We start from the raw sequence: 19,088 nt of genomic DNA on the forward strand, positions 1-19,088 counted from the left end.
TTTCTCGTTTAAGGGGAAAAAGGAAAGGAATTAGTGTGTGTGTATGTGTGTGTGTATGTGTGTGTGTGTGTGTGTGTGTGTGTGTGTGTGTGTGTGTGCGTGCAACCATCCAATAGGCCTCCATCCTGGTTTGTCAAATCCTCGGCTAAAGTAAAGTGAGGACTTGAGTGTGTGTGTGTTCTTACATGTACTCTGTGTGCGTGTGTGCGTGTGTGTGTGTGTGTATTGAGGCCTAGGCGGATGTTTTCTGAGCTCAGCAGCCGTGTCGGGGTAGGGACAGGGAGAGAGAGGTAGGTGTACAAGGAAAAAAAAGAGGGTGGAGAAAAAAAAAGCGTGTCCCTGGAATTTACAAATGAAAAGAGAAGGTTTTTCTCTTAATGCGATTAAATTTTTCCATTTCACCGCTTCCCCGGCCGACAGTTTCAGCTCTTTAGGAGCACAGAGCCGCAACGCAACGCTGTCTTCAAGACGGGACGGCAGGGGGTGAGGAGGAGGGGAGGGAGAGCTGGCAGGGGGTAAACAGGAGAGAGAGGAAAAAACGGCGAAAGAGGGAGAGAAAGAACGACTGGCAGAAATTTTACATTTCGTAAACCACTTTGGCACTGTTTCGTCTAGTTAACAGTCGTGCCAGTGCAGCAATTCAAGCTGAGAAATTAGATTGAGAAAGTGACAGACAGAGGGAGATGCAGACAGGCCCACAGAGTAAAAATGCAAAAGGATTAACACCGAGCATGTTTGGAGTGAATGTGAAGTGGTTTATTTCAACTTCAGCTATTTCAGCTCTAACTTCCCTCAGCGCTATGGTCAGTACCTCTGCCAATGATAATGTTTTCACCCCTGTCTGTTTGTTTGCTTGACTGTCTGTCTGACTGACCCTAACCTTGACCTTAACCCCCGTCCTTTGAGGGACCCCAACAACACGTTTTGTGCGTATGAAAGGGCCAGCTCTGATGCTGAGGGAACATAGGGCTGACCCTGTTAGCATGCTAACACTTGCTAATTAGTACTTGAAGTAGAGTTCAGGGTAATGGAAATAGTTTTGCATTGTCCGATTAAGCAATTGGACAAATGACATTTTTTAGTTAGTGATGAAAAGTCAGATGCATCCACAGGGGGACATGAATATCTACTACATATGGCAATCCTTCTGATAGCTGTTATGATATTAACACAACTGTTTATTTCAGTCTCTTGACCAATGTGGTCGCCATTCATAGAGCCATGCTGCCAGAATGGCTGAAAACACATATTCATCAGTGTATTCAATAAAAACATCCAATGCCATCAAAATAAAATGTCAGTCTGGGGGCTCTTTCATGAAGATATTTTGAACATTTACCAAAAAATGTGTGAACCTTTGGAAAATGTTTCACTAAAGGCAGTAGCTTCTGTCATTCACACAAGCAATACCTTCACATTATTTTAATGCGATGTGACCATTAACAGGCCACCTCTAATACCATTAAAGCCCTCCGTTGGTCAGAAAACATCAACAGAACACCACTGTTGTGTGCCCACTGTTGTCTACATTACAGTGGAAATGAACCTCTTTTATCAACACTATACAGTACTCAGTGGAGAGATCCAGTCATCAAATATGTAAAAATGCTAAATACTGTGAGATTAACTGTAAAGATTTAGTAACTTCTGCGGAGCAAAAGAGAACTGTGATGTTTATTAAGAGTAAGAACAAAATCCAAAACCACACCAGAATAAACAGTACCAGTCAAAAGTTTGGACACACTTTCTCATTCAAGGGAATGGGAAGGTGTGTCCAAACCTTTGACTGTGGGTATCAGGAAATGTATGTTTTACATCATCTGATATCTGAAAGCTTGGCTTGATTAAAAAAAAAAACTAGGACAAACCAAAGTGAATGCAGTTGTGTGTGCAACATCTTCAAGAACCTCTCGGAGAAGTTTCAAAGTGATGGTTCAAATATTTGCCCTAATGGTGTAAAATGCTCCACGGTACATCAGTTGCTGTTGGGAACACTGTAGTGTTTCCACACATCACTGCTCTGTTGGGTTTTCACCATGGATATATTGGTTTTTTACTCCCAGTACTCCCAATGAATGGAAGAAAACAGGCTGTTTCAAAATGCTGTGTACCACTGGGAGAAGAAATCCCACTGGATAAACGGTGGAAAACACTTGCTGGTTTGTAATAGTGTATTTAGGCCTAAACAAACCAAACACAAATGCAATAAAGTGAACTGATCCACTGTGGTTCTGACCAAAGAAAACACGTTGTCTGTAGGTGTGATTGCCCCTCCAGACTGTATAAAGCAGTAATTTTGCATCATTTTGAAAATCTTGATTCTTCTGAACAATTGTTAATTGTCTGCTACATGCCCTTCTGTTGTTGAGATCTGAGACACTTTGGGATGAGATAAGGTGTCTGAAATCTATTTAAATTTACTCACACCAAACACAGAAATGAGCTGTTTCAGAGGAAGAGAAGAGATGAGCTAAAAAGAGAAACACCAGTTTCAACAGCAGCCGATCCGTGAGATTTTTGAGATGTGGCTCGGCTTTTAAGAAACAAGCACTTGAAGACGTGGGCACTCGATGTCCCATCTGTGTGTTTCATGGAGAGGCTCAGCAACAGTAGATTGAAAACCAGACAGGGCACAACTTTCTGACAGATGCTGCTTGCTAGCAGCACTTTAATGTAATTTGTTCAAGGGTTCTTACATTGACGTATGCTGAGTGAATGACAAATTTAAGAAGGGGACTGTTTACAGTAACTGTGTCTGTCTTTTGAACTAATTTACAATGAAAAATACAAAGATCAGTTTTAAGCTTTTTCATTAAGGGTAACCACCATGTCGTGTTATTTTTAGCAGGTTGTAAAATTTAGCACAAAGTGATTCCCTTCACGGTGAAATAAACAATCATAGCATGAAGCCTGAGCAGCGCTCAGCCCCAAAGTGCCTGTTTGGCCAGTTTCCCCAGCCTCTATTGCTATTTGCAGTTTTGGTCACTGTGCCCATCTCTGTTGTCAGACAGAAACCACTTATCTGTGAACAATACAACAGATTTTTATTTGGTTTAAAGCACCCAAAGGTCACCTTGACTGAGGTTCACCAGGTTGGTTTTGTATTTGTTACACTGCCAGTGGCCATAGAAATTTGGTCATTTCAATAGAATAACTGGGCATATGTTTTGTCCTGCAGCACTTGTGCAAAATAGATCAAGACTACACTCATTCCTAACGTACTGCGATGCATGCAGCAAATATTGAACTGTTGTCTGTCTGTTCAGCTCTGTGAACCAACAGTATGACTTCCTGAAATCACAGCTGCTCCACCTCCAAGCTGTTTCCATTCATATCCAAATCTAAACTTTGCTACCACAACAGTACAGAAGTGAGACCAAGTCATTGTTTTGCAAGTCAGAGAAGCTTTAAAGCCGGCTTTATGCATCTGCATTAGCATCATAGCAGCTACATAGAGAGGCTCTGTATCTCCACCACAGCTGACATGCACTTCCTCAAAAATGAAAGTGCACATCAGGGCTACAGGAGCAACAGAGATACTACATGGAGGGTGAAGCCAAGTTAAAGCAAGGTTCAGATGTCTTTTCAGTATAATTAGCAGTTGTATTTTGTATTTATAGTTAGCTGTATTTTGTGATCTAGCAAAGCCATTTCCAGTCCAAACTTTCCCCTTCCTGCAAATGTCACACTATCACAAAGTACATGAAAGAATGAATAACACAACTACTTCAGGAGCATAAGGAATACCCGACACTGCCTGACAATGTATCAGCATCTGCTGTTGCAGTGATGCTATGACAGTCAGCAGCTGAAATCCAAAGCTGGACTAAAAATCAATATGAACGCCTGAGGCATCTACAGCGGGACTGCTGGAAAACATTTTTCTTTGGGCTTGTCTTTCAACTCATACAGCTCAGTCTCCAGGTGAAATCACTAGCTATTGATGTTGAGCAGCAAATCTTTTTTTCCTTATTTTGTCATGTCTAGTCTACAGTAAGTTATCCAATTCATGGCTCAGCAACACTCCTCTCCCCATGGAGCCAGGAGACACTGCAGACTACAGACACTCCCTCTTCATAGGAACCAGGAGACATACAGGAAGTATCATAGAAAATGTGTGTTATAGTAATTAGAGTAGATAAACTTTTCCTCAAGTTTCACACAGAAACTAGGCATTTATGCACTTGGAGTTTGAGCTGTATGTAGATAAAAGCTTTATCTTTTAGTTGTAGCTGTAACTGAGAGCTTTCTCTTCCCAGTTATCAGTGTCAAGTAGGTACTTTCTGTTCCCTGCTGTCTATCAGTGAGTAATTACAGGCTAAAGGCCACCTATCCTGTCTCTATTTTAAAAAATACAGAAGGAAAAGAGAGTGCAGGAGTGATAGAGCTCTTTATGACAGATATGATTTGGACAGATATGAAAATGTGAAGATGAAATGTGTCAAATTGTTTGAACCAACTTGTTGGCGAGTAAACAGTCAAGCTGCAGACATGAAGGAGGGTCCTTTCCAGCCTGGTGTAGAAGCAGCAAATGTCACCTGGGACTTTTGGCAGCATTCAAATGCTTTGTTGCTCTTTACTGCTCGGCCGAGAGTGCCTGGTGTCACAATGTGAGCCACAATTCTCTGATTACAAACAGTCCTGGTTGGTGCCAGAATGCGCACTGGCACTCATCATGCCACTCAGTGTAAGCACCCACTCTTTGGCCTTTGTAGTGTTACACAGAGGCCATCTTCGCTCCAAAGTCTCTGTGGATGTTGCTCAGTAACTCGTGTCTGTGTGCCAGCTGGCTGATTGGTGCACCACACATCTCACCATGGAGATGTTATGGAGGAAAATGCTGCATGTCTACAGCCAAAACTTGTTGGGTCCATAGAGGAGCCTGCACCAGACCTGGCTGAGTTCAGCAGTGTGTGGTTGTTGCGTGTGGTAGTATGCAAGGGGATATTGGTCGCTGTTCCACTTCTATGTTAGATTTGTCCCTATACAGCAGTTGAAATGTCAGAGAATAATGTCACAAGCTATCAAGAGTAAGAAAAACCAATTCATAAAATGTATCCATAAATGCAAGATTTACTGCAAGGAGCTACATACTGTACAATGTTGGCAATACCTGTTTTTTCCAACACTGTTAGATGTTTTTGAGTGATTCTCCCTAAATATGTTGATGCTGGACACAAATATGCGTAAAGATCGAGATTTCAATCAGGATTAAGATCAAGAGTTTGCACCAGTCAGTCTTTTTGAACTCATTCTGGCTCAACATCAGACAGGCCACACAGAGTCTGATGTTTCCTTGATTAGACAGCAGTTAGTGTTCACATGTGTGGTACATGGCGTTAAAAATCACTCTCATTGCCTGTATAAATTCTGTCTTGTCTCTATCAGTTGATTAAAAAAACCAGTTGATCTGGCTCTGTATTAATGCAGCTGAGGACAAGTTGTGCATGACAAAAATGAAACACAGAGAATGTCCCTGCTGTTTAATACAATCTCTCTGATACAAATGATAATGAGTTTTAAAAGTAAAGCAAAGCTTTTAGACTATGTTTGCATCTTTGAGTGATTTGTGGAGTTCAAACGCGTAACACACAAATCATTGCCTTCTGAAGGCAAACCTCACTTTATTTTTATTGTACACAACAGTATATTTCAGACTGACCAAAAACAAAACTCACAATTTCATTTAAATGACAAGGACGCTTTTTGTATCATTTGTTATTCTCTGACCCTCCAAAGCTTTTCCATGCCCACTTTTTTGCATCTCTGTCCAGCAGAGTGTAACAGCCAGCCATCCAGCCAATGAACCAGGAAGCCAGCTATCCTGCCTGGCTGCCTGCCTGCCAGCTCTCTCCTCTCAGACCGACAGACAGTGGAGGAATGGGCTTGCTTCTGGAAGCTAATGGTTCATGCCCTCCTCCCAGGGCTGAAAATGGACTGGAATGTTGTTTACCTCAAACACAGCAGGCCGCCACAGAGAAAAACAGATCAAAATACAGAAGCTCCAGTCTGAGATTCAGGTAATTTTCTTGAAGGGTGAGACATGCTGAGGTAAAATAATCTCATTGGTACCTTCAGATGAAAAATAATTTATTAGATTTTTATACCAATTTCTTACAGACAAAACAAAAGTAAACGAAGTGTGACAGCTTCAGAATGGATTCAGATCTAATTCTGGGCACACAGAGTTGGTGTTGTCATCAGTGCCTTGGCCAAACACTGTGAGAATGAAAAGATCAGTCCCATTAAATAAACACAGCCAACACTGGAGTAGCTTTGGCACCACAAAATTTGAATGGGAACATTAAACTATCCACATTGGTGTGTATTTACTCCTTTTTAGTACTGTATGTACTGCTGAAAATGTGACCCACTAACCACAAACAGAATGTGTTTGGGGCTTCAAGTGGCATGAAAATTGAATTTTTGATTGACGTGATTTTGTTCTCAACTGTAACATTGATGTACTTTTTTATATCTTTCTGTGAGGACAGGCGAGGGTCGTCTTGGCGCCACGAGTGACATTTAACTAAAATTCCTGATTTGCCTTTTTGTTTCAAAGAGTGTGGACATCTATCTTGACATGTTTAATACTTTACAATATCTGTCACTGAAGACAGGCGGTGTGACCCAACAAACACAAAAACGCTGGCAGAGGGGCCATCAAGGCGCCACAAGACACATTAGATTTGAGTTCCTTGTCCAAAATTTAATTGAAGGAGCCTCAAGTGGCATTTTCTGAAAGACTGTTGATGTCTGTGTTGATGTATTTAATGCCTTTCAGTGTCTATCATGCAGTGTTGCCCAACGTATTCACAGATGGGGCCCGACGTACCATTGAGAGCCCAGATCAAGTCTGAATGGAATGACAATAAAGGTGAAGTGGGAGGTCCATTCAGGTCCTTTCAAAGGCCTTTCACAACATGCACAAGGGTTTGAGTTTGATGATGAATGATATTGCAAAGGTCAAAGGTCATTTGTAGGGCCACAGAGTCGCGTGTCAGAGTGGGGTCAAGATCAAGAGAGTTCAAGTTTATGTTTGACTTTGCTGTCAAAGGTTTAAAGAATATAAAAAAGAGAGTTTAAATCTCAAACCTGCAGTTATCTTCAGTAACTGAATAATATGTATTTGTGATACTTACATCACTATCAGCTCATAGTTTTAGCAGAATAATACCAAAAAATGTCAAATGATTTTCTTTCAACCTATCTACACTAATCAAGTTCACCAAGCAAACACAGTTACAGCAATAAGACTGTGTAAACCAAGTTAAGTAAATGTTCTTTATGTATTGTCATCAAAACCCAGAAAAATTCAGATCTCATTAAATTGTGCGACAAGTTAAACTTAGAGTTTTTAGATAGCCGCACACTCCAGAGGTTTCAGTGCTGGTGTTGTGAGCATCAGTAAAACAGTAAACTCTGTGTTCAAATATGAATCCCATTAAAGATTCATTTATAAAATCACAAGCACACATATGATTCAAATGTAGTAAATAAAAAGAAAAAAAAAGACAGAGTCCATTCAGTTTTTACTGTCAGCGTTAAGTCACTGATATCCTTCATAACAATCTGCAGATGTGCACACAGTTCTGTACATACTACATATATTGGGTGTCCGCAGACGAGTTCCACACACATAGTAAATATGTGTCCTTAAGTTGTTGCTGATGCACAAAACACTTATCTGCAAGGTGTTTGTTGCTTTGATTAATGTACAGTAACTCTAGCAAAGTCAGACTAGAATTTCAAACATTGAACTCTTCGATACAAATTGCAAAAAACATTATATCTCTCTTATTCCACTGAACATTGACTTTAAACAGGTAACAATGAAAAGGCAATTTGAAGCTATAATGATTTCTACACTGAAAATATTTTTTTATCAAGGAATTAGGACAGGAAGTATTTATGTACACAAATAACGCCCAGGGTCTGATGTGTGAAAAAGAAGTGAAAGTGAGTGAACAATTCAACAATTACTGGAGTAGAAATCCCTCGTGAATGTTCAGTCAGAGCTGTAAAGGGCAGGAGGTAGAGTATTGGTTGTACTCCGGCTGGTTTAGCCAGGCATGCTGTGTATTGTCAGTGACCTTCAAAACACCTTAGACTTACATAAGACTATCCAGGAACTGGGGAACCTGCTCCACTCCCCCTGTTGATGTCCATGAATTTATGATCTTTTCCAAAGCCTTTTCAATAGGTCTGCTTTGCCCCTGGGTCATGAAACCTGTTAGTGTAGATGAACTGATTTTTCATGGTACAGAAAGAGCATAGTGAGATCATTTATTAAAGGGGACATTCTCCTTTCTCCTTCAACGCCCGGTCCACTTAGAGGTTAGACATCAGGGTCTTCATCAAGGGAATATCCTTTGATAGTCAGGCTCACTATTTCCCCCTGCTGCTTATCATTTGCTTCACTTCAGCTGTTTATATGGTACTCAGAGCTAAAAAATGTAGGTTTTTACCTTAAGGAGGTGTATTTTAACAACCATGTTTCATTTGAACATTGGGGGGACACATTAAGTGGGGGATCTGGGGGTCCTCTCCCTCGAAATTTTGGCATCAAGCACTTCATTTCCTGCATTCCTGGTGATTTTTTATGCAGAAATGGCACCAATTTGTGCCATTTCTGCATCAATTTATGGTGGAGATATTTTATTTATGTAAAGGAAAACACAAAATTCAGGCACCAGGTGACAATTAAAAATATAATGGAATATAATGCAGTAAGGCTTCTGTACTGCTTTCAAATACGTATTCTCCTGTAGATCAACTTTTCTCATTTAATATTATCCCTGCTGAGTCAACACACATATGGGCATGATTTACTCCTCTGTCCTCTTTTGTGTCTTTTGTTTGGGGAGGTAACCTCTTTAAATTTGCATGTGGCACCTATTTACATCAATGATAAATTAATTCATTTGAATTAAAACCCCCTGGAATTTAATAGCTCATATGTGTTTCAGCGAGATCTCTGCTCATGTTCAGAACTTTCCGCACATTCAAAACATGCCACACATATCTGTGTTGAAAGAAGTGTATTCTTCACAGATTTTTCTGTGATCCACAAGGTTGAGTTTAGCATTATGAATATTACATAAAGCCACATGGTTCAGTCGACCCTGTCCCGTTGTGGACTGAGGCCACGTCTTGACCCTTCTGAGGGCACTGAAACTTCATTCAGCTTCTGTGGATGACACAGGCATTACTAGAAGCAACCTGACGAGAGCTTCCACTTCTCAAAACAAACTACAACCCTCAACTGGCACGCTGTAGGATGTTGGCAGCCTCCTCATAGGAGCTTGCCCAAAACATAGGCAACTTAACTTTAAGGGTATGCCTATTCAGCTCTGGGTATTGATCTACTACAGTGGCATCAATTTGACCTGTAAGGAGAACTCCCTCAAGCTTCTGAATTACATCCATACTTTCTACATCCAGACTAAGTACACTGCTTTGTAGTACTCAATTGCTTTGTCTGGGACATGCATGTCTGCTCCACCACAAAAGCACTTTGGTGGTTTTTGGAAACAAGGCATCAGAATTTCCCGAATATCAAGGGAAGTCACCATTTCCTCTGCCTTTGCAAACAGCTTTGGGAACTACCACTACCATTGCTCTCATTCCCCCAGTTGTTTGTGTCCTCATCTGGAAAGACCTGTTGAGGCTTCCAGCTCTCCCATTACCTCTGACCCAAGCACAATTGTTCCTGCACGAAACCTGTCCAACAACCCGTTTGCCTTGGTTGATGTAACTGCTGCACCTGAGGCCATCTCCTCTAGACTGTCCAGCACAGAAACATATTAGTCAATGACCAAGGCAATCACCTTGTGACTTACTGTCCACCTTGTTGGGCACAAAGGCTTGAGAGTTTTGTATTGTGCAGTTTCTGATGATTTTGTTATGTTGTCAAATACTGTCTTGAATTTCCCTGACAGGTTGAAAAGATTGTCCAATTCATGGATCCACTGCAAGGCATCAGAAAAATCAGAAAGAAATCAGAGGCAATGATTTGCAAGCAGCCTCAGTTGCAAAGTTAACACAGTGTACGTACAAAGCCAATGGTTGTTGTTTCTTGATAAGTGTATGTGCCCCCAAGTTTTTGCCTGCCATATTTGCGGCTCCATCATATGCCTGTCCTCTCAAACTGGACAATAGCAAATTCAACCTTTTGAGCACATCTAAAGCAACGGCACAAATGCTTTCTCCAGTTGTTAATGCTGCTTGAAACAGACCAACAAATTCTTCATGTGAGATCAAATCATGGTCTACATATCTCATGCAGATTAACTTCTGTTCTTTTCCAGACACATCCTGTGTTTCATCAATTATTAGAGAGAACTGCACTAATTGTTGAGCGTTCATAGCTGCAACACTGTCTCTTACAACTGTATTGCCAAGAAGCTGAAGAATTCATTCAGAGTTTGTTGGCTGAGAAAATCAAGGCTGCACTTCTCAAACCAATTACAGAGAATGGGGTCAGTTTCTGATTGATGCTTTAACATTTGGTTTAGATTACCCTCCTCTGTCTCGTGTCCCTTGAAAGCTATCCCTTGCCCAGCCAAGAATATAACTGCACCAACTGCTTCACACAAACACTGTCTGTTGTCCTCCTGTTGCTTTCGCAATGCACTTGACAACTTTGTCTCTATGGATTTCCCTTTATGGGGACTCACTGAGACTGAGTGGCAAGAGGCATTGGTAAATGCATGGGCTTTGAACTTTTCTATTGCTTCCTTTCAGTTTTGAAATCTTACACAAACAAATGCAGGTTCTACCTTTGCATTAAAGACTGCACTTTTGTTGATAAAGGTCATCATACAATGGAAACACAAAACCCCTCTAATCATTGGAGCATAATGTAACCATGGAAAGTCCTTAAACAACTACTCCTGAAATTTTAAGACTCTGTTGGACAGCGCTTGTGGCTCTATCTCCCTTGAATGTGGCTGGTAAGGCTCTATTGGATCTTCACTTTAGGTTCTTTCCCTGCCCCTGCACTCAAATCTTTTCAAACAAACAAACAACAACAACCAAAGGTTTGGCTTTAAAAAAATGAAAAATATTGATCAAATGTACCCACAGAGGGTATACAAAATATCAGAAACACTCCTAAAAATGTCTTAAAACTTTACAGTATCTAAACCACAACTACTAAAAGCATCTACACCGGTAATTCCTATTAATTTAGTGCTGATTAGTAGCATGTTAAAAGAGGTCCAACCTGCAGTCCATTCCATAGTTGTAGACCTAACTCACAAACTTTCCTTAATAGCCTAAAAACGTTTTCTAATCTCAGATATCACCAAAATAGGGGGATTCATTTTATGTTTGTAAAAAAGCAATTGCAGCTGAAAATTACTTTTTTATTCTGAGTTGATCCACTATGGACATGTATGCCCTTTTCCATGTATACCATCCCCAGGCCTGGAAAACATTTTTAAAATGTCAAGCTGTTTCCATGACCATGGGAATCCGGACTGTAGTATATAAACTCTTACCTGTTTGTCTGCCTCTGCCTCTCTCTCTTCCTCTCTCTACCTCTCTGCCTCAGTGACTGATACTTCCTGCATGAAGTTCACATTTTACCAAGATTTAAACTGTCATTATTCATTTTATCCCTGAGTAGTTTAATGTAACCCATGCACAAATCAAATGAGAGAGAGAGAGAATTCTGTTAATTGCTTCACTCACTTCAACCACACTCTCCCTGCCCCCTGTGGCATTGAATAAATGCATTCCATAGTTGTAGATCTAATGCACAAATTTTCCTTAATAGCATATAAACTTTTTCTAATCTCAAATTGCACCAAAATATTCAGGTTCATATTGAAAACATCTATTATTTAACAATGTTGTATAATATGTAAATAAATACCATTTGATGAAATTAAAATTCAAATGCCCCAGACTGTCAACAATTCACATGCTGCTGTTCTTTTGACTGTCTTTGGGCAGCTGCTGCACAGCTAATGCTGGTTTAGCTTGTGTGCTGCTATTTAGCTAGCTAGAAAACTTTTATAGGTGGACAACATTACCTTAAAGGTCCAGTGTGTAGAATTTAGTGGCATCTGGTGATGAGGTTGCAGATTGCAACCAGCAGAATACCCCTCTCCTCATCCTCCCCTTCCAAGTGTGTAGGAGAACCTACGGTGGCCACAAAACTCACAAAATCTCTGAAAAGCCCTCTCTAGAGCCAGTGTTTGGTTTGTCCACTCTGGGCTACTATAGGAAAATGGAGGTGCAGCATGGCGGACCCACTCCCTTTGTAGATATGAAGGGCTCATTCTAAGGTAACTAAAATACAACAATTCTTATTTTCGGGTTATTACACTAATTAAAACATAATAATGTTTTAAAACTTTTCTGCTGAGTCTGTCCCACGAGATGCCACTAAATTCTACACACTGCACCCCTAAGATTAGTTAGCAAACTAGCAAAGAACATGTCTAAAAGTAAAGTTGAAAACTTGTTTCACAACTTGGTTTTAGGACTTTTTGAGAAAAAAAGTCCTAATATTGGACTTCCTCCTCCTTTTCCCTTTTGGCTCCTCCATGGTTGTCAACCTGCCTGCATGCGCATGGCGCCAGAGGAGAGGAAGAGATGCTGTGCCACTGCTGACTGAGATCACAACACTGTGTGTGTGTGTGTGTGTGTGTGTGTGTGTGTGTGTGTGTGTGTGTGTGTGGGGCGGGATAATTATGTTTGCCACATAAGATTAAGTGATTGTATGAGTTCAGCTCTGCAATACACGCCAACTTTTTTGCAATTAATGCAGGAAGTAATGATATTAATATGGCAGAATAAAAAGTATGATTGTGGATGAACGATTCTCATTCACATCCCATCTCCTACCAGCAGTCAGTGTTGGCTTTTCTAAAAATATTTAACCATGAAATAATTTAGTAACCTTTGCCTAAACCCAACTATTCTGTAGTTGCCCTGCATGGGTTTTGTAAGAATAATCCATTGTACAATATTATCAAAGAACATAGTAACCCATTGGTTTATAGGTTTAATGGCTGCTGTGTGGAAAACAAAGCAAACGTTCTACATGATTTTGAACAGGTCTACTGCAATGAGACTGCTGCTATTGTCACTGTGACTTCAATCGTTGAGTCCAGTCAAGTACATTTTGATTATATAGCCCAAAATCAAAAATTAAAGGGAGGGCTGTGCAATCTTAGATTCTTACAAAAAAGTTAAAGTTTGGCCTGAGCACCAGAGGAACTGCCATGTTGTTACCTAAATCAAAACAGTTAATCCTCTGTATGGTGGCCATTTTAAGACTTAGCTCTAGACTTAGCTTGTCAGGCTCAGCTCTAAATTGTCAAACTTGGCTCAGCTTTTATTAGTGTCAGCTGTATTTAGAAGTTAAATTGACATAGGTCATCAGGAGATGCTTAACTTCGCACATCTTCAACAGTATATGTATTTTTTACATTTTTCTCTGTCTAAATAATTCAAACAATGAGTAAAACACCTTTTCTTTGTTGCTGTAGAGAACATAGGCCTAAATGAGGTAATGTAAGAACTTGCGAGAATCAGAGCTTTCACAGGGTTTCCCATTTTTGTGTCAAGGGGTTTCCTCAAAAGCTACCTAGCAGATCAGCGACCACTTGTCAGTCAGTCAGACAGTACAGATGGCAGAGTGAGGTGGATGGTAGGGAGGGAGACAAATAGGTCAGAAACTGACAGGTTTAATAACAACATAAATTGCTCTGATATTCAGCTTAAACAATGTTTCGATTTTACAAAATGATACTATAGCTTCAACACAAGATAGTTTGCGGCAGATTCCCTAAAATCTTTGGTAGCTAACTGTTGCATTAAGCTAGCTAGCAAGCTCTAGTTCAAGTTAAACTGTCAAGCAAGCTAGCACACATACATATGACTTTGTATGACTCCTAAACAAAGACTATATAATAATAATAATAATATAAATAATAACAATATTCAACCATTTCCTACTGACAGAGAAAGATGGGTAGGGGGTTGGGGGTGTGCTGTTGCTGGGCCAACAACGCTCTTGTTTTTGTACAATGGGCTGCTCAAGCAGCCTACATAGCATCTGGCCCACTGGGATTTCTCCAAGTGTTCCCGATGGCCAGTCCGATTCTCAGGTAATAAACATTATCAGTGTCTGATCACCAATAATGACACACTGCCATTATTTATGGTTAGGTGTTCAGATTAGGCTACCTCTGTCAACTTTTGCCCTTAATATCTTAGTGTATTTTGACGTGCTTGTTAAAAAATAATTATGTGTTATGGTGTGAAAACTAGTTAGGTTTAGGCACAAAAAAACACTTGGTTAGGGTTAGGGAAAGGTCATGGTTTGGCTTAAAAGTGTGTTTTTTCATATTTCCGATATTTTCAAGTATTGACACATAATACCAGCAGCACATTTTGATGTGTTCTCTGTACAAAACTTGCCTTATGTTATTTTCTGTGCCATGATAATACCTGTTTGAAACTTTATTGGGAATGTAGGCTACTCTCTTTCTCCACAAGGATGTATTTTTTATAGATTTCTCCTTCACCTTTTAGTCTCAAAGGCACAAATTAAAAGACCAAACATGTCACTAAGTTTGCTTACCTGTGTCACAGCCTGTAAGATATGGAAGTCAGTTACTGACCATATTAAAATGAAATTACTTCAAATTTAATTTTTGATTGATGTGCATATGATGTATGACAACATTAGAATTAGCAATAGAATCAATTCTGGCAGTAATTATGCATTTTCAAACGTGCAAGTTGTATTTTGAAGTTGTAGTTTTTTGTCACATGTACACACAAATGAGAAAATGTCATTTTGATTACATGATTTCATTTTATTACTGGCAGCCAAACCATGATTTAAGTATCTTGAGTAAGGCTCACTGGGGGACGAAGTGAGGGATGTGGTGGCATCGCTGCTAGCACTAGTTACTTCCCAGCCCTTTTCGGAAGGGCAATGGGTTTGGCCACTTTAGCTATTCCGGCCGAACCCATTGCCCTGCCGCTCATGAAGATGCAGCTCTCTGCAGCCATCTCTCCACATGGCTGGACAGGACCCTGCATAGGTGCTATGTTTTGCAAATTTGCCACCAACCCCCTCCATTCAGCGGTATACTTCAGGCCTCTCTCCATCCCTGCTGAGACAGAGCAGCCTTGGAGGAGGTAAGAGCTGCGCTCCTCCAAAAGTGGACCATCTCAGTGGTCCCCCACTCGGAGGCATGGACAGGCTTTTTCTCCCTGTACTTCTTGGTGCCCAAGAAATCAGTGGGCATGAGACTGATACTGGACCTGCACGTCTTAAACGGCCACATTCTGCAGAGACCATTTTGCATGTTGACAGTCAAACAGCTGTTGGAGTGGATCCGGCCGGTGGCTAGATGATGTCCTTAGACCTGACAGACACGTACCCCTACATCTCTATTCTGCAGGCACCACAGGTAAAACCTATGCTTTTTGTTGGGTGGACAGAGCTGCCAGCCATGCGTGTTCTCCAAATGTGTGGAGACAGTGCTGGTGCTGCTCAGGGCAAAAGGCGTGAGAATCCTGACCTACATACACTCATTGGCCACTTTATTAGGTACACCTTGCTAGTACTGGGTAGGACACCCTTTTGCCGTCAGAACTGTCTTAATTCTTTGTGGCATAGATTCAACAAGGTGCTGGAAACATTCATCTGAGATTTTGGTCCATTTTGACATGATAGCATTGGGCATTTGCTGCAGATTTGTTGGCTGTACATCCATCATGCAAATCTCCTGTTATACCACATCCCAAAGGTCCTCTATTGGATTGAGATCTGGTGACTATGGAGGCCATTTGATTACAGTGAACCCATTGTCATTTTCAAGAAATCACTTTGAGATGATCTGAGCTTTGTGACATAGCATAGTGTTATCCTGCTGGAAGTATAGGAGATGGGTACAATGTGGTCATAAAGGGATGGACATGGTCAGCAACAATACTCAGGTAGGTTGTGGCATTTAAACAATGCTCACTTGATACTAAGGGACCCAAAGTGTGCCAAGAAAATCCCACACCACTACACCACCACCACCAGCCTGAACCATTGATACAAGGCAGGATGGGTCCATGCTTTCATGTATTTTACGCCAAATTCTGACCCGACTATCTGAATGTTGCAGCAGAAATCGAGACTCATCAGACCAGGCAACATTTTTCCAATCTTCTATCATCCAATTTTGGTGAGTCTGTGCAAATTGTAGCCTCACTTTCTTGTTCTTAGCTGACAGGAGTGGCGCCTGGTGTGTTTCTATCAGCTCAAACCAGTCCTGCCATTCTCCTTAGATATTTGCGTTAACAAGAAGTTGAACAGCTGTACCTAATAAAGTGGCTGGTGAGTGTAGATGACTGGCTGATTGTCACCACATCCAGGCAGGAGGCAGAAGCCCACACAGCACTGGTAATCCAGCATATCACACAGCTAGGCTTCACCATCAACCACAGCAAGAGTGCCCTGCAGCCGAACCACCAATGCCCTACCTCGGGCTGCTCTTGGACTCACACACCATGACTGCATGCCTATCAGAGGAGTGTGTGGAGGCAATATTGCAGCGGACCCAACGCCTGTGGTCAGCGGCTTCGGTGCCGGCGGGGAGCATCATGTCACTCCCTGAGATGATGTCGGCCACCCACCTGGCGGTGCACCTGGGGCTGCAGCACATGAGAAACCTCTTACACTGATTTGCACAGGTCTTGTCTGTATCTGATCTGGGGCAACGGTGTGAGCTCCACATTCCTGAGACATAGTGTTTTGGGACTCACTCAGGCGCCTCCAGTGTGCAGCTGGGGTGTGTCCCCCACTATGTCCAGGTCTTCACAGAAGCTTCTCTGGCCGGTTGGGGTGGGACCCTTGGCCGGACCAATGTGGGAGGCACCTGGCCAAGCTCCACCCACCATAGCAACTTGCTGGAGTTCACAGTGGTCCAGAAGGTGCTGCATCACTTCGCTTCATAGAGTGGGAGGCATGTCATGATGAGGTTGGACAACACCACTGTGGTGGCTTACCTCACAGACAGGTAATTGTTAGATCCCCGGCCCTGCACAGGGTGGCAGTGTTCATCCTGACTTGGGCAGATTGCCATCTCTGCTCCCTGAGAGGACAGGAGATCCAAAGGGGGCCCGCTCGAGGAGGAGTAGAGCCTCCTTCAGACATAGTTGCACAGATTTGGTGTTGGTTTGGGTGGCCGGTGTCTGACCCACTCACAAGCAAGGAGAACATCCTCTGGTTCTCCCTGAGGGTGACTGATGCCCTCCCCATTGGGGGTGGATGCATTAGCCGACCTGATTTGGCCCTCTGACCTGCTGTATGCCTTCCCACCCCTGCATTTGATGATGCAACTGCTCCATTTGACTCCGCATCTGCCCATGATAGTTGTTGCACCGGAGAGCCCGGGTGCCAGATGGTTCTTGGACCTGGCTCGAATAGTGGTGGCAGTTCCGTGGCCGTTACTGGACCTGCCCATGGCTCTACATCAAGCAGGGAGCACTGTCCTCTTGTGCCCAAGTCTGGGATGGTGCCTCATGGCTTGGAGGTTGAAAGGGTGAGACAGAGTGGCTTCGTTCTCCCGGCCGCTGTGGTCTCTACAATTCAAAACGCATCTGCTCCATCCACCTCAAGGGTTTTCATGGCATGTTGGTGATCCTTTGCTGACTGGCGCAAAGCCAGGGGCCTCGAGTATTTGCAGCAGCGATTACAGCAGGACATGACGGTCTCGACCACTTCATGGCCAGGAGCCAGGTGAAGCACTTTCTGTGGGGTACCCATAGGCTGAGGTCTCCCACTCATTGTTTTGTTCCCCAATAGGACTTTCAGATGGTGCTGGACAGCCTAGTGGGTCCATCTTTTGAGCCACTGGGTCAGGCGAACCTGGAGGCACTGTCACTCAAGACAGCACCCCTCTTAGCCCTGCTTTGACCAAGAGGGTGGGTGACTTGTGTGCCTTGTCTGTGCATCCCTCTTGCATGTCTATCAGTGATAATTTGGGGGTTGGTGGAACTTCGCCCAAATCTGTCCATCAGGCTAAGGTCGTCATCTTCTCAGGTCGAGGGTTATTCGCCTGAGGGCTTTCTTCCCCCCTCCTCATGTCAATGGGAAGGAGGAGCGTCTTCATAATCTGTGGTCTGTGCACACGCTCAGCTGTTATGTGGAGCACACAGTGGTTTTCAGGAAGTCCAACCAGCTATTGGTCTGCCACATGTCTGTGATGTGATCTGCTGGAGTGATGAAGCAGTGGATCACCCTCCCCCAGCAGGCTTGAGGGCATAATCCACTGGGGGCGTTGCATCCTCGATGGTGTGGTTTGGGGGTATCTGAGTGAGGACATCTGTCTGGCTGCCTTCTGGTCTTCAACTTTGACCTTTGTGCAGTTGTGTCTCAGGGATATGACTGCTGGTTCGATGTCTCATTCAGTGCTTGGTGCACTGTCAGGGGGAACTCATCTGAAGCAGACTACTGTGGTGCTTTTGATAATGTCCTGCTCTTGCTGGCTTTTGCAGTCCAGGGTGAGACCCTCCAGCAGGCAGTGCTTGACCGTTGAACTGCTGCTGTTTCTTGGTGTGGCTGGGTTCAGACTAATATTAGTTTGGGCCCAGTACATCTGATCCCTAACAGTGTTCACCTTAGGTTTTAACAAATAGTGAAGCCCATTAGAGGGTGGACCACGTATGACAAAGAAATGGTAGTTATCTGGATGTAACTCCAGTTCGATGAGTGCATGTGTAGCCCTCTAACTACAAGCCAAGCTGGCCCCCGTTCTTTGCTGCTGAGTTTCAATGGGAGCTGAGCAGCAAGTGTCCTAGGGTTTTGTAGGGGGGAGGACGCTATGCGCCTGCTAGCCCCTGATTGGGCAGTGAGTAAAGATCTTTTCTCAGGGTGCCGAGGCGGAGCCTCGGAGGGTAAACCAATAGCAAAGCCTGTTAGAGGGCTACGCAGGTACTCACAGAACTGGTATTACATCCAGGTAACTACTATTTCAAACGGGAGGCACATCAATAAGATACAAACATGCACATGCATCCAAACACATTAGAGCACGTTAGAGCAGTGTGGTGTGAAATGTTGG

General features: G+C 42.6%; 1 protein-coding gene across 1 annotated transcript in view; it reads left to right on the forward strand.

The window, feature by feature from the left end:
- Positions 1 to 6,074, forward strand: part of borcs6 (BLOC-1 related complex subunit 6) — a 72,658-nt gene extending 66,584 nt beyond the window's left edge. The window contains exon 8 of the transcript XR_006095786.1: positions 5,778 to 6,074. The gene's annotated coding sequence lies outside the window, so the exon portion shown is untranslated. The remainder of the gene's footprint in view (positions 1 to 5,777) is intronic.
- Positions 6,075 to 19,088: the final 13,014 nt, after the last annotated feature.

This window comes from Thunnus maccoyii, chromosome 4 (genome assembly GCF_910596095.1).
Source record: "Thunnus maccoyii chromosome 4, fThuMac1.1, whole genome shotgun sequence".
In the NCBI taxonomy this organism is placed as follows: Eukaryota; Metazoa; Chordata; class Actinopteri; order Scombriformes; family Scombridae; genus Thunnus; species Thunnus maccoyii.